Source organism: Monodon monoceros, unplaced genomic scaffold, assembly GCF_005190385.1.
Source record: "Monodon monoceros isolate NGI ecotype Baffin Bay Population unplaced genomic scaffold, NGI_Narwhal_1 Super_Scaffold_12, whole genome shotgun sequence".
Classification (NCBI taxonomy): domain Eukaryota; kingdom Metazoa; phylum Chordata; class Mammalia; order Artiodactyla; family Monodontidae; genus Monodon; species Monodon monoceros.
Window position 1 is genome coordinate 147,674,112 of NW_021703768.1, and position 14,752 is coordinate 147,688,863.

A 14,752-nucleotide genomic window follows, 5' to 3' on the forward strand; every position below is an offset into this window, starting at 1 on the left:
TGTGTGTGTGTGTGTGTGTGTGTGTGTGTGTGTGTGTGTGTGTGTGTAGGTGGGGGTGGTTTGAAAGACAGGGGTTCTTATTGCACTCTGCGTGCTTTCTGCTGGCAGTCACCGGTAGCAGTGTTGTCCCATTCTGCTTCTTTTAAAAAATGTATTTATTATTTTATTTTATTTTTATTGAAGTAGAGTTGATTTACAGTGTTGTTTCAGGTATATGGCAAAACTCCTAATTTATCCCTCTCTCCTCCCCCTTCCCCTTTGGTAACCATAAGTTTGTTTTCTATGTCTGTGGGTCTATTTCTGTTTTGTAAATAAGTTCATTTGTATCACTTTTTAAAAAAGATTCCAGGGCTTCCCTGGTGGCGCAGTGGTTGAGAGTCCGCCTGCCGATGCAGGGGACACGGGTTTGTGCCCCGGTCCGGGAAGATCCCACATGCCGCGGAGCAGCTGGGCCCGTGAGCCATGGCCGCTGAGCCTGCACGTCCGGAGCCTGTGCTCCACAACGGGAGAGGCCACAACAGTGAGAGGCCCGCGTACCGCAAAAAAAAACTCTAAATGGGCTCTGCTAGTAATTTCTTTAGCCTTAAAAAACCATTTTATTTAATATGAACTTCCCTCCCATTTCTTTCTTTTTTTAAAAAAATAAACTTATTTATTTATTTGTTTTTATTTTTGGCTATGTTGGGTCTTCGTTGCTGCGTGCGGGCTTTCTCTAGTTGTGGTGCGCGGGCTTCTCATTGCAGTGGCTTCTCTTGTTGCGGAGCCCAGGCTCCAGGCCTGCGGGCTTCAGTAGTTGTGGCACCTGGGCTCAGTAGCTGTGGCTCACAGGCTCTAGAGTGCAGGCCCAGTAGTTGTGGCACACGAGCTTAGTTGCTCCGCGGCATGTGGGGTCTTCCCGGGCAAGGGCTCGACCCTGTGTCCCCTTCATTGGCAGGCGGATTCTTAACCACTGCGCCACCAGGGAAGCCCCCCCCCCCACCTCATTTATTTCAGCTGGTATCTTTAAAATAATATCTATTTATTTATTTATGGCTGCATAGGGTGTTAGTTGCGGCATGTGGGATCTCTCGTTGTGGTGCACAGGCTTCTATGTAGTTGTGTTGCGTGGGCTCAGTAGTTGTGGCACGCAGGTTTAGTTGCCCCGTGGCATGTGGGATCTTAGTTCCCCAACCAGGGATCGAACCCATGTCCCCTGCATTGAAAGGCAGATTCTTAATCACTGGACCACCAGGGAAGTCCCTCTGCTAGTATCTTTAGTAGCAAAAACAAAAATAAAAGAGCCCTCTGGTTCTTCCGGTCCAGCTCCCAAGGAGGGATGGCTGCTTTCCCAGCTTCCTCTCTGCCCGGCCTGTAGACTCTGTTGTGCAATAATAGCTGCTCATGTTCCTGCCCCCTTGACAGATGGCACGATTCTCTTGGGAGTAAAAGGATTATTTCTACTAAACTCCATTATGAAGGAGAGAGTTCTGTGTTCAGGTGAATGACCAGAGACCAGGGAGAGGCGAGGTGGAGTGGGGGAGGGATGCTTTGGCCTCTACCGTCTTTCGAGCCAGTGTCCTGGGCATGTACATTTGTCTCATCTGGTTGCTCCCTTTAACCAGGGATTCTTTTTTTTTTTTTTTTTTTTTCTGCGGTACGCGGGCCTCTCACTGTTGTGGCCTCTCCCCTTGCGGAGCACAGGCTCTGGACGTGCAGGCTCAGCGGCCATGGCTCACGGGCCCAGCCGCTCCACGGCATGTGGGATCTTCCCAGACCGGGGCACGAACTCGTGTCCCCTGCATCGGCAGGCGGACTCTCAACCACTGCGCCACCAGGGAAGGCCCACCCTGGCCCTTTTGGCACTCTGCCCTGAGACCATGATGGAAGGAGGTTGGGCTGGCCTCCTGGAGGATGACAGGCCATGTGAGGGAGAGCTGAGGCCCCTAGCCAGCTGCCAGCACCAATGCCAGACATGTGAGTGAGGGCATCTTGACTTTCCTGGCTCCGGTGACTCTCTAGTTTGGGTTTCTCAACCTCAGCACTATTGATATTTGGTTCCTGTGTACCATAGGATGTTTTGCATTATCTCTGGCCTCTACCTGCTAGATGAAAGTAGCACCCACCAATAATGCCTCCAGACATTCCCGAGTGTCCCCTGGGTGGAAAGATCACCCCTAGTTGAGAAGTGCTGCTCTAGCTGAATGCAGCTGCGTAAGTGAGTTCAGGGGGAACGAGCAAAGGAACCATCCAGCCAACCTACAAAGTCATGAAAAGTAATAAATTGTTGTTGCTTTAAGCCATTACGTTTTGGGCGGTCTGTGTTGCAGGGATAACTGAGCTACTTCTCCTCTAGGAGTTTCTCCCAGAGCTCTTTCTCTTTGTAAGCCTTAGCATCACATGCTAAGGATACTAATTCTTTTTGTTGAAGTGTTTGCTCTTTTTTCATTCCACTTTTATATTTATCATTTGACCTTCCCGTAAAATGGTTGGACAGACATTTTATTTATTTATTTATTTTTAACATCTTTATTGGAGTATAATTGCTTTACAATGTTGTGCTAGTTTCTGCTTCATAACAAAGTGAATCAGCTATACATATACATATGTTCCCATATCTCTTCCCTCTTGCGTCTCCCTCCCTCCCACCCTCCCTACCCCACCCCTCTAGGTGGTCACAAAGCCCCGAGCTGATCTCCCTGTGCTATGCGGCTGCTTCCCACTAGCTATCTATTTTACGTTTGGTAGTGTATATATGTCCATGCCACTCTCTCACTTCGTGCCACCTTACCCTTCCCACTCCCCGTGGACAGACATTTTAAAATCTATCCCTAGCAGAGAAAAATGAGGAGCAAGACATTAAGTAATTGCTCAAGGTCACATGGCTCCTTGGAAAAGCCAGCATCTCCGAGAGTCCTAGCCCAGTGTAACCCAGACCGTGAGATCGGGCTCCCTGATAGGAACCTTGCAATAAATACCATCTTGGACAAGTCACTTAACATCTGATGCTCCATTTCTTCATCTATAAAATGGGGAAAGTAATATCACTTACTTCATGGGTTTTTAAATTTTGTAAACAATTGTTTTTAACCTCATGGGTTTTTTTTTTTTTAAACATCTTTATTGCGGTATAATTGCTTTACAATGGTGTGTTAGTTTCTGCCCCATAACAAAGTGAATCAGTTATACATATACGTATGCCTCATGGGGTTTTTATGAGGTTTTAATGAGATAGAGCCCAGGTTGGTAAACTTTTTCTCTAAAGGGCCAGATAGTAAATATTTTTGGTTTTGTAGACCATAAGGGTTCTGTTACAACTGCTCAGCTGCTGTTGTAGGTGAAAGCAGCCATAGACAGTACATATTCGAATGGGTGTGGCTGAGTTCCATTAAGACTTTCTTCCCAAAACCTGTTTGTGGGCCAGATTTGACCCACAGACCATAGTTTGTCAACTGCTGTGATGGAGCATGGAAAGGTCTTGGTCTTTGTTCAATATAAGGGGAGCACTCAGTAAACAGTAGCTATTATTGTTATTATTATACTATTATTATTACTTTATTCCTTCAGCAGTCCTGTTCTGCTTTTTATTTTTGTACTTTTTCTTCCAGCATTGTTATTTGTTTCCATCTATGGGGAAGTAAGGAAAAATTCAGTTCCATTCTAGCCAGCTGTGGTAACCAGTTCCCAAGATGGCCCTCAATGATCCTTGCTTCCTGGTGTTCTGGAAGGATAAGAGGCCAAGTGGGGAAGAACTGAGGCCCCCAGTCCCTCTCACAATGAGTAGGGCTGAGCTGGTAACCCATAAGGTATTTAGAAATGACTATATGACCTCTGGTGCTAGGTCATGAAAGACATTGTGACTTTCTCCTTGCTCTCTTTCAGACCACTTGCTCTGAGGGAAACTAGTTGCCATATTGTAAGGACACTCAAGCAGCCCTGTGGTCTATGTGGCAAGTAACTAAGGCCTCCTGCCAACAGCCATGAACTTGCCAACCAGGTGAAAAGTCTTAAAAGTGAACCTTCCAGCCCCAGTTAAGCCTTCAGATGACTGTAACTGACTTCAACCTCACGAGAGACCCCCAAGCCAGAATGACCCTGCTAAGTTGTTCCTGTATTCCTGACCCACAGAAACTGTATGACATAATAAATGTTCATTGTTTTCTAAGCTGCCAAGATTTGGGATAATTTGTTACGCAGCCATAGACAACTAATACGCCACTGTCGTCGCTGAGAACTGCCTACGTTAGCTGACTGCTGTTTAGCTTGTGTCAGAGCAGAAGGACGCTTTCAGGTGAGAGTTTGCTGATCCCCTAACGCTTTGAGTGACAGAACAATTTGCAGAGCTGTGGTCACTTGGCCACTGCTGCTACCTGATTTTGAGGGTCCCCTGACCTCAAGTGTTCTGACTCCAACCTGACCATCTAGTCACATCTCCTAGAAGCTTCTCATGCACCCCACATTCTAGCCACATCAAATGATTAAAACTGTGACTCATTATACATGTGTAATTATTATTAATTCGTATTAATAACATTACCACTCATGGCATACTCACAGTGTGCTTTGCCCATTCTCACTTAATTCCCTGCATAGTCCTACGAAGCATGTACTAGAATTAATTCCCTTTTTCTCAGATCGGGAAACCACTTTTCAAAAGGTTACAGAGCTAGGGGCCGAGCTAGAATTTGAACACAGCATGCCTGACTTCTGGGTCTGGGCCTCTCAGATACTTTGCCCTTTTTATTGCTTCTCTGTCTTTGCTCACACTATTTCCTCTTCCAGGCGTTCCCTTCCTCCTTCTCCAGTAGTTGACACTTATATTTCATGACCCAGCTCAAATATCACCTCCCCGCTGACACCCTCCCTGACATTCTTAGCTGGTAACACACATTTATTGAAGACCCGTTCAGCGACAGTCACTGTTCCACCGTTGAGATGCAGTAGTAAAAATAAACCACACAAAAACCAAAAGAACAACAAAGTTCCTGCATTTAGGAAGATAACATTCTGGTGGAAGAAAATGAACTCATGGACTCAAACTCATAAATAAGATCATTTTAGAAATAGAGCCCAATACTGTGCTGATGGGATTTGGGGGGAATGAAGGAAAGGGAGAATTGAGAATAACACCTCAGTACTTAAGTGCCTGACTTAGGTAACTAGTATCATCTCTGGGGGTGGGGAAGACTTGAAGAAAATCAGGCTTGTGTGTGTGTGTGTGTGTGTGTGTGTGTGTGTGTGTGAGTGGGGTGAGGGATATGAAGCAGGAACTCAATAGCTCTCTTATAAATGTGTTAAGTCTTAGATTCTTATAGCCATCCAGGTTTCTAATGGGCAGTTGTCTTCTGGGTCTGGAGTTGTACAGATGTGGAGTCCATCAGTGTACAGATGGTAATTAAAACCATGGCAGTGGATGAGATTAAGCAGAGAGAAACACAAGAGGGCTCAGGACTAGTCTTTTCTTTGCTCAAGTTAGTTTCCCCCTTCTTCTAACTCCATCACGCCTTATTTTGGTACTTGTTGAAACGGTTTGTTCCTCAGTGGACTGGGAGTGTCTTGGGGGCAGGCATCATGTCTTACCTCTGCATCGGCCATGCTCAATGCAATGCCTGATCCGTGGTAGGTTCTCACTAACTGTTAACTGGTGTCCTACTGTCATGTGATTGAGTGAGGAGCTACTGTCTTCCTGGAGCTCTAGGTTTGCCATGGTCAAGTTCATGCTTTTGGTCTTCCAGAATATAGCTAAACTCCAACCTTAAGGCAGTCAGGTATCTGATGCATCACTGCAGAAAAGACAAGTGGTCATCAACCTCACATGTGTGGCAGTCAGGAGGCGGGATGGCCAGAGCGATGAGCTCTGCCTTAGAGGGGCTGTAATTGAGTGATCCAGACAGGACAGATAGGGAGAGCTCAAGAAGAAATACCACTCAGGATGGTGAGAGAAAGCTGACCATTCTCTAAGAAAATTTAAATACGTGTAATGGAACTATGGTTCAGCGAATCACAAGGACTTGAACCGTACAAGAAAAAACGAGAGAAGGGGAACAAAATTTAGCAATGATGCTTATTTGAGGGGATATCAGAGTCTCAGGGAGAAACAAAAAAAAAAAATGAGGGAGCAGGGATTCAATTGTGTTGAGCTGTTAGGTACCAGATGCTTATACATTTTCTATTAAATTTTTCTCTTCCGTGTTGTACGGAAAGATAGCAGAGGCTTGGCACCCAATGGCTAGCATTTGAACTCAGGTTTGTCTAGCTCTAGAAGCCACTAAGAAATGAAAGCTTGGGTGGCAACATAGTATAGCAGAAAGAGCACTAGATTTGTAGATGGCAACTTGAGTTCTTTTGACCAATTGAAGATGCAGTCTTATAGCCTTCTGGTTTCCATTGTTGCTGATGGAAGGTCAGCTGAATGCCTGATTCCAGCTCCTTTTTTTTAGGTAATCCATCTTTTTTGCCCCTCTAGCTGCTTTTAAGATTTTCTCTTCATCTTTGGTTTTCAGCAGTCTTTTAAAAGAAATGTGCCTAAGTGTGGACCTCTTTTTATTTATCCTGCTTGGGATTTGTATAAGGCTTCTTGAATTTGTGGTATGATGATGTCTTTGATCACTTTTGGAAAATTCTCAGCTGTTATCTCTTCAAATATTGCTCCTGACATTTTCCCTCTCTCTTCTCCCTGGGCTCTTAATAACACACATGTGAGATCTCACTGTCTTTTACGTCTCTTGCCCTATCTTCTGTATTGCTATCCTTTTGTCTTTCCTACTGTTTTCTGGTAATTTCTTCTGACCTAACATAGTTCACCAATTTTTTTTTTAAACTAAAACTATCCTTTGAGTTGTTAATTTTAGTTATCATGTTTTTCTTTTCTAACATATCTGTTTGGTTCTGTTTATAGAGTTCAGTTCTCTGCCAAAATTCTCAGTTTTATGTTTTACTTCTTTTATTTCTTAGAATGTGGTAAGCATAATTACTTTAATGCGAATATCTAGAGCTTATGTGGGTCTGTTTCTATTGTTTGTTGATTTTCCTGTTTTTCTTTTTTTTTTAAATACTGCTTTGTGTCCTTTATGCCTTAGTATTTTTTATTGTGTGTTGGGCATTGTTTTTGCAAAATTGCTTGCAGAATCAGTTTGAGACCTATAACTTTCCTTCTGAGAAGGTTTGTGTTTGCTTCTGCCAGGTTCCTGGGCCACCAACAATCAAGGATTACTTAAATCTAACTTCAGGGCTTTGGAATACCTAAAGCTGAGCTGTAGTCTCTGCAAGGGCCTGTCTACTTCTGGTTTGCACTTACTTGTAGAGAGCATCCCTTTGGAGTTCCAATCCAAGGCAAGTCCCAATCCTACTCTTGGTGGGCCTCAGATTCCCTCTCTGCTCCCTTTTCCCTTTGAGGCTGTCAGAAGTGCCACTCAGCCTCTCAGCCATCACTTGCAGAATTAGCAATTGCCCCCAGGTCTTAAAGCAGCTCAAAGAATGGGCTCACTGCTCTGGACGTCCTTCTGCCCTTGTATCCTGGCTGGTAATTCTGTATTATTTTGTTAGCTCTCTGATGTCTTTAAGCACGTTTTTTGTTTGTTTTTTTGTTTTGCTTTTTACTTTGCATAATCTTCAGTTTTATTAAAAACATAAACAAGTGTTTATAAACAACAACAACAACTTAAGCTGACAATATATTTCACTGGATTTACCCCTTTTCTTTCTCAAAAGATATTCTGGCAGACAAAATTCTTACAATGAAAGCGCTTCTAAAAAAAAGCACATATAGATTTTTCTTTCAGTTTATTCTACCTTTGCATGCTTTAGTGATAAATCCTCCCACCTGAGGCAAAGCAGTCACTATATAGGGCTAATAGTAATAATAAAAAGTTATAATTTGTTTTTACATTTACCAAGAAGAGGGGCAGGGTAATCTTGTTACTGCCTTTGAGTCTATTAATAATCTTCCAATTTTAAATGTGCCAGGGAAAGTGACAGACAGAGATTAGCCATATTTCTCTTCTTTATATATTACAAGAAAATTCATAAATTTCTTCCACTTGCTCATTTAAGGATTTGCTTGTTCTGCAGCATTGCTAATTATCCTCAGTAGAATGGCAGGTGGTCTCAATGACCTAGTTTCCTATAACTGGTAATGGGAGTACACGCTTCCAGATTTTAGTTCCGGTCTCAGTTCTGTCACAAAGTACTTGTAGGACTGTGGGGCCGCTGGACTTTCCTTTCCTCATTAGTTAAAAGAAGACAATACGGGAATTCTCTGGTGGTCCATTGGTTAGGACTCTGAGCTTTCACTGCTGGGGGCCCAAGTTCAGTCCCTGGTCAGGGAACTAAGATCCTGCAAGCCGTGTGGTGTAGACAAAAGAAAAGAAAAGAAAAGAAAAGACAATAACAGTGGGCTTACTTGCCTCACAGATTACCATGGAAGCAAAGGAGATAAGCTACATGGAAACATGGGACCCAATATAAATGAAAAGTGCTAAAGTCCATTTCTCCTTGATCCTCATCCTGAAATTTCCAGAGGCATCTGAAATCTTTGGGAAGATGAGCCCATGCTGACTCCAAGCCCGGGGTGATGGTGTCAAAGCAGTTTGCATCAGGCAGTCCCTTCTGTGACTTTCCAAGCATCAGGCCAGTTAATGGTACACAGTTCATTACAGCAGTCAAATCTTAAATCTGGATCATCAGATGAGTTTTTATTATACTTTTTCTCACTCCTTTAAAAAAAAATTGCATTTCTGGAATCATGCCTGGATCCTTTCTTTTCTTTCATTTTTATCCCTAATAACTTTCCATGAGCCGATCCACAGTGGGCAGTAGCAAGGAACTTAGTTAAGAGCAAGCCTCCAAACCTTGACCTCCCTCGGCCAGCCAGGCCTGCCACCCGCAGGGGCCCCTCTGTGTCTCACTCTTATTTTGGCCTTGGTGCGCTGTGCAGAACCAGGGCTGACCCTGCCGATCTGTGGATGTGTGGCCAAGACAGGTCCCAGTGTCCTGCCGGGGCTGTGCGTGTGAGGGGAATCTGTGATGCAACGTGATGGCATGTGTGACAGGGTGAGGGAAAGAGATTGCTGGCTGGGGCTCTAAGGGGTGTGATTAGATTACAGCTGGAGTTGCCTGTCTGGCAGAGATGGAAGACCTGGGTCTGTTGATTTCATATGCGGTGAAACCCACATTTACATACTGGCCGGTAGGCAGTGGCCCAACAAGTGCAGAGCCAGGAAGCTAATTCCACAGTGCTTCCCCATGCCTTTGCTTTTGAGCCTTTGTTCCTTTTCCTTCTCTGACTTTCTTTTTCTGGGCTCATGGGTCTCCCCAATGTTGAAACATCTGGGGAGAAATATTGTCAGCTACTGGGAAACTTGTCAACCTCAGCTTATGTTCCCCCTCCTCCTCTTACCTCCTCGTTGCCTTCTGTACGTAGGTAAGTCCTTTCAGAGGCAGGGTGCAATGTAGTTTGGTGCAAAGACCTTGGGCTTGGGTGTCAGATTCGGTAGGTCTGAATCTTTGCTTGGCCACTTCTAGCTGGCTAACCTTGGATGAATTATTTAAACTCTCTGAGGCTCAGTTTTCTCATCTGTCAAATGTTTGCTGTGAGATCCATCTCTTAGTTGTTGTGAGGGCTGCATTAAATAAAATGTATCCTGTTTCTAATATAGTTTTTGGCACACTGTATGCATTTAACAAATAGCATTTCCTTTTATTCTCTTGTTAGTTTGGGGTTCATTTCTGTTAAATATCTAAGGAAAACCTTTTATTAGGAGGAGGAAGAGATTCAGATATAGTTAGGATGCACTGTAGTTATGATCTCAAATGTCATCTTTGACGTCAGTCTTCTGGGGTCTGTTACCAAGGGTCTGTGGCAGATGAGCAGTATCTGGACCAAGGTTGAAGCCAACTGGACCAGGAAGGAACTCCATCTGGAGCCTCATGGATTCACCCAGGGTAGAAGAGGGAGCTGAGTGTTGACCTCTGTTTAGGGGCCTCCAGGCCTTCCACATGCTCATTGTGGAGCTCTGTCCCTCTCTCTGATTCTTTCTGTGGGTACCCTTTTTGGGGCAGGAGTCTCAAGAGTGGAAATGGATTATCCCTCACCAAGTCAGATATTGGTACATTTTTTTAAAGTTAATACCCTAATGTAGAGTTCCCCAAGCATCAGTTGTTTGCCACAACTAGGCGAATATTATTTTTATTTAATATTTTAATTTACATTTTTTCGAATATTTTAATTTGACTCTTATATTTTTTAACTTGAAAACTTTGTTCAGCCTTAACCAAAGCAATCATATCCAAGAAATCATGGGTTTCTTTAACGCACAGGTGACTGGCAGGCCCAATGCTTCTTCTTTAGAAAAGAAACTGGGGAGAAGCCCATGGCATGATGAGTTCATGCAATAGAAGAAAAAAAGTTATAGTCTTACTAAGCAACAAAAAGCCAGGAAAGGCGGTCCAGTGGTTAAGACTTCGTGCTTCCGAGGTGGGGGGCGCGGGTTCGATCCCTGGTTGGGGAACAAAGATCCTATATGCTGCGTGGCGTGGCCAAAAAATTAAAAAAAATTTAAAAAGCCAGGAAAATATTTAGGTGTGTGGCTTTGTTATCTTTTTACATGTATATTTTACAGAACTGAGATCACATAATATGCAATTTTTCCACTTAGTATAAAATTATAAGCATTTCCCCATGTCATCAAATACTCTTTTCGAATTTGATCTTGGTGGCTGAGCTTCCTGTGGTGGCCCTGGTGACCTTTCAGCCTCACAGCCCCCTCTTTCGACAGGGTCTCCATCTCCCGTGGGCCTGGGGGCTCTGAGGTGGGCAAACCTTCCATCTATTCCATTTGCCTCCTTGAGTTGGGGGATCAGACACTCATACAGCTCAGGGTTTGCTCTTCACTGAGACATTTGTGGCTGGTCTTTATGATTATATTACGGAGAGAGAACACAGTGACTTCCTTCTGCAGTGACTATATGAAAGTCTGTGTGATAAAGCGACATGAAACTCCAAACAGAAATAACATTATTCATAATAAGTTGGATTCTCCAATCGAGAGAATCAGAGAACAGCCTCTCAGAATCCAGTCAGGAGGAGTCTTGTTCGCTGCCACCCCTGGTTTGTGCAGAGATGACAAATGATTCCATTTCCTATTCTTTCTGGTTTACTCTGGACTATCCCCCTGCCCCGCCTTTTTCCTGGATAGACAGAGGATGGTCATGATGCTTCCATAAGGAATCAAAGGTACCCAAACTCACGAAGGACATATCCCTGAGGCCCAGCTGCCACCCTTGTTTCTGAGCCCCTCTGGGGCCCCCCCCATCAGCGTCCATCCACTGCGGCCCAGCCTGAGCCGACTCCAGGGTCGCCGGGCTCTGTTTGCAGCCGAGTCTGAGCAGGAGAGTGCCTCACAACCATCAGAAGGGATGAGTGTGCAGGGCCCTTCAGAAACACAACTGGGAAGTCAGGACGAACCACAGAGAATGTGGGGGTAGACATGACTGGAGGCTGGGGATTGCTTGTCCATCAAGCAGAGAATCAAGGAGCACAGTGAACCGGGCGGGGGAGGCCCGAGCGGTATACACCATCTCCACCAGCTCTAATTAAATGTGCCGCTTGAACAGAATGGCTGAGAACGGCAAGCCCAGCAGCTTCTCCCAGACGGACGGCGGTCTCCGCAGGAGCAGAGGTCGCATCATTTGGAACCTCATTGGCAACCACTCAGGGCAGCCAGCGTGTCAGAACTGAGCTCAGGAGCCTGTGGTTGGCGGCCACAGACCGACCACCCTGGCACTCAGGACCAGAATGTGGGAGGGACGTGGGAGAGGCTCCGACCTCCCAGATTGGAGGACCGTAATGACACCAGTGATGGAAATAATACCCAGAAGTTTTAAAAAAAAAAACAACAACTACAAATCTAGATGATTCCTTGTATATCATCACATGTCTCAACTAAGACTGGGAGACCAGGTTCTCATTGCTGCAAGCTCAGAATTTTCATGCTGCTTCTAGAAAAATCATCTCTTCCCAGACAGAGTGGCGATTAGAGGTGTTTTTCATCAGGTCTCTGTCTTCCAGTTGCTCCCCACCGCACCCCCCCCCACAACCCCCAGCTTTACGCTGGCTTACTCTCTCAGCCCGGGCCACCCAGGGGCAGTGGGCTGCTGAAGGGGGCAGACCCCACAGCTGCTCCCTCCAAATTCTCTGGGATTCCAGGCCGGGCGCTGGGTGATTACACTGCTGTTATCTGGGATTAGCTATTTTCACTCCCTGTATTTATATCGTGGAAGCTGCAGCGTGATGCTGCCAGATGCCAACATAGGCAAACTGCGCCTTCCTCGTGGACCCACCTGCTGTTCTGCTCACAGCCGGCAAGGTGGCAGTTGGTGGGGACCAGACCTGCCAAGCCCTCCGCCCCCTTCCGCAAATGTTTAGAGATGTGAACTGAGACACACAGAGAGGCTGGGCTCTGGGGTAGTGGCAAAGGCTGGACCCAGGCTCCGGGAGGCGTGGGTGGGGACGCTGGCAGTGTTCCCTGCAGAAGACGCCTGTCACTGTCCTAATCCCCTGAAGTCTTCGAGTCTAGGAAGCCGCTTGCCTGCCCCCCACCCCTGTTCCACTCCCACCCATGTGTACTCCCCTGCTCGCACGTGAGGAGTGCTGAAGGGCCCTCGTTTTAGGCGGCCCGGAAAAGCACCAAGTGCCCGAGAGTCCCAAACTTAAGTGCAGGGGGATTAAAAGGCCCTGCTCTATTTAGCTTGGTCCATCTTTGTTTCCACCCCTCTTTCCGCCCCCTCTGCCTTGGAGGAGGTGAGGAGATCCTGGCTTGCCAGCTCTTCTTTCAGGAAATGGAGAGATTTTTCAAAAGTATGTTATATCTCACGAGGATTGGGCTGGATGACCTCATCAGGTGACTTAAAAATGCAGTCTATCATTTAGCAAGTGGGATTTGCTCCCGGCCCCGCGGCATGGTGAAGGGGCTCCTTCCACCATCCAGGGAATGCTGCTTGCAGACTCATGCCTTCTCCTGGGTGAAAGGGGACAATGCCACGCCTTGGCTGCCCACTTTGGGTGCTTTCAGACCGGGTCAGGAAGATGTTCCGGATAGAGCCTGGTGGAATTCTGCCCCCCTGCGGTTTACCTGGGGTGGGTGAGGGAAAACAATATATTCACCGTGGCCTCCCATATACCCCTAGTGGGGCTCCCCTTCTGTCTGTGCTTCTTTGCCCAGGCCTGCCTCTTGGGGTGGGGAATCTCCAGGATGATAATGAATTATCCCTTCCAGGTATGCATTAAAACATTTAAAAAAATTAATACCCTAATGTAGAGTTTCCTAAACCCCACTGTTTGCCATAACCTGGTAAGATAAATCACGTATAAATAAAGGTATGTAAATAAAGATAAACATAGTGAGTAAATAATATATTTATTGAAATACTATTTTTATTGAAATGGACCTACATTTTTTTTTACTTGAAAACTTATTTTAGCCTTGCCCCAAGTAATAATGTCCCAAAGATCATGGGTTTGAGACCCTAGTTGTATTTTGTCATCATATACTTTAAAGTCAATACTTATTACTTTTTTAAAAATCCAGGTAATAATCAATCATGCATTGGAAAAATTCTGGCCTAACTCAGAGAAAGATGGGAAAATGTGGGAAATTCATGGAACCATGCTGCGCTGGCATATGGGGTGGACATACCTGGATGGGGGCTTATTGGTGGGTGTGGGCCGATGGGGAAGCTGAGGTGGGTGTTGGCAAAGGAGAAATTTCTTTTTTTAAAAAAAATTATCAAACTTTAATTGATAGATTTATCTTATAGGATAAACAATAAGACAGCTGTCAAGGTTACACTTATAAAAAGAAAATCCAGCAGTGCAAATCTAATAGACTAAATACTTTCATCTTTTCCCAAACAGGCATTTGATCAAAAACAAGAACTAGAACAGTGTGTACCCCACAAGGAAATCATGATACTTACATATAAAGGAGAAACTTCTTGATTGACAGGAGAAGATAGCACAGCATTTTATCTGGGGAATATTCATTCCTTGGGGTGAAAGGAGAGATACAATGAAAGCTCCAATCCACTCATACAAAGACTCTGTCTCTGATGCGCCTATCTTAACCTGGAACGGTGATTTCCCAGCTCAGCTTTATGGGACCAGAGATCATCTGGGGAGCAAGCTGAACAGAAGCAAAGGAGAAGGTAGCATCAAGGCCTGGGGCTGAGGAGTTCCAAGCAGAGTAAAGGAAAATGCAATCCAGCCATTACTCTAACCCTCCCACTTCAGGGTCGCTTTGACATGGGAAGGCGCCCAGACACCTTGGAGGTACCTCTGGAAGGAGGTGGGTGGGTACAGGTCTCCCTCCCCTGTCTTATGCCCTCCCCTATTACACAGAAGAACTATAAGCTCATTGCTGTCATTTTGGGAAACAGAGAAGCAGAAGAAGAAATAATTGCACCGATTGAAAAAAAGCACTGCTGATCTTGAGGTGTGGTGTTTTCCTTTCATTTTCTATATGTATTTTTTACCTAGCTGAAGACACATTGTATTTCTGATCTGATTATTCCACTTAGTATAAAATCATAAGCATTTTCCCATGCCATGGAATACTGTTTACAAATTTAATCTTGGTAGCTAAGTTTCTTGTTTGTGTGCATTAAGGGTTTCTCCCTTCCTTCCTTCCTTCTTTCCTCCCTCCCTCCCTCCCTCCCTTTCTCTCTCCCTCTTTCTTTCTTTCTTTCTTTCTTTCTTTCTTTCTTTCTTTCTTTCTTTCTT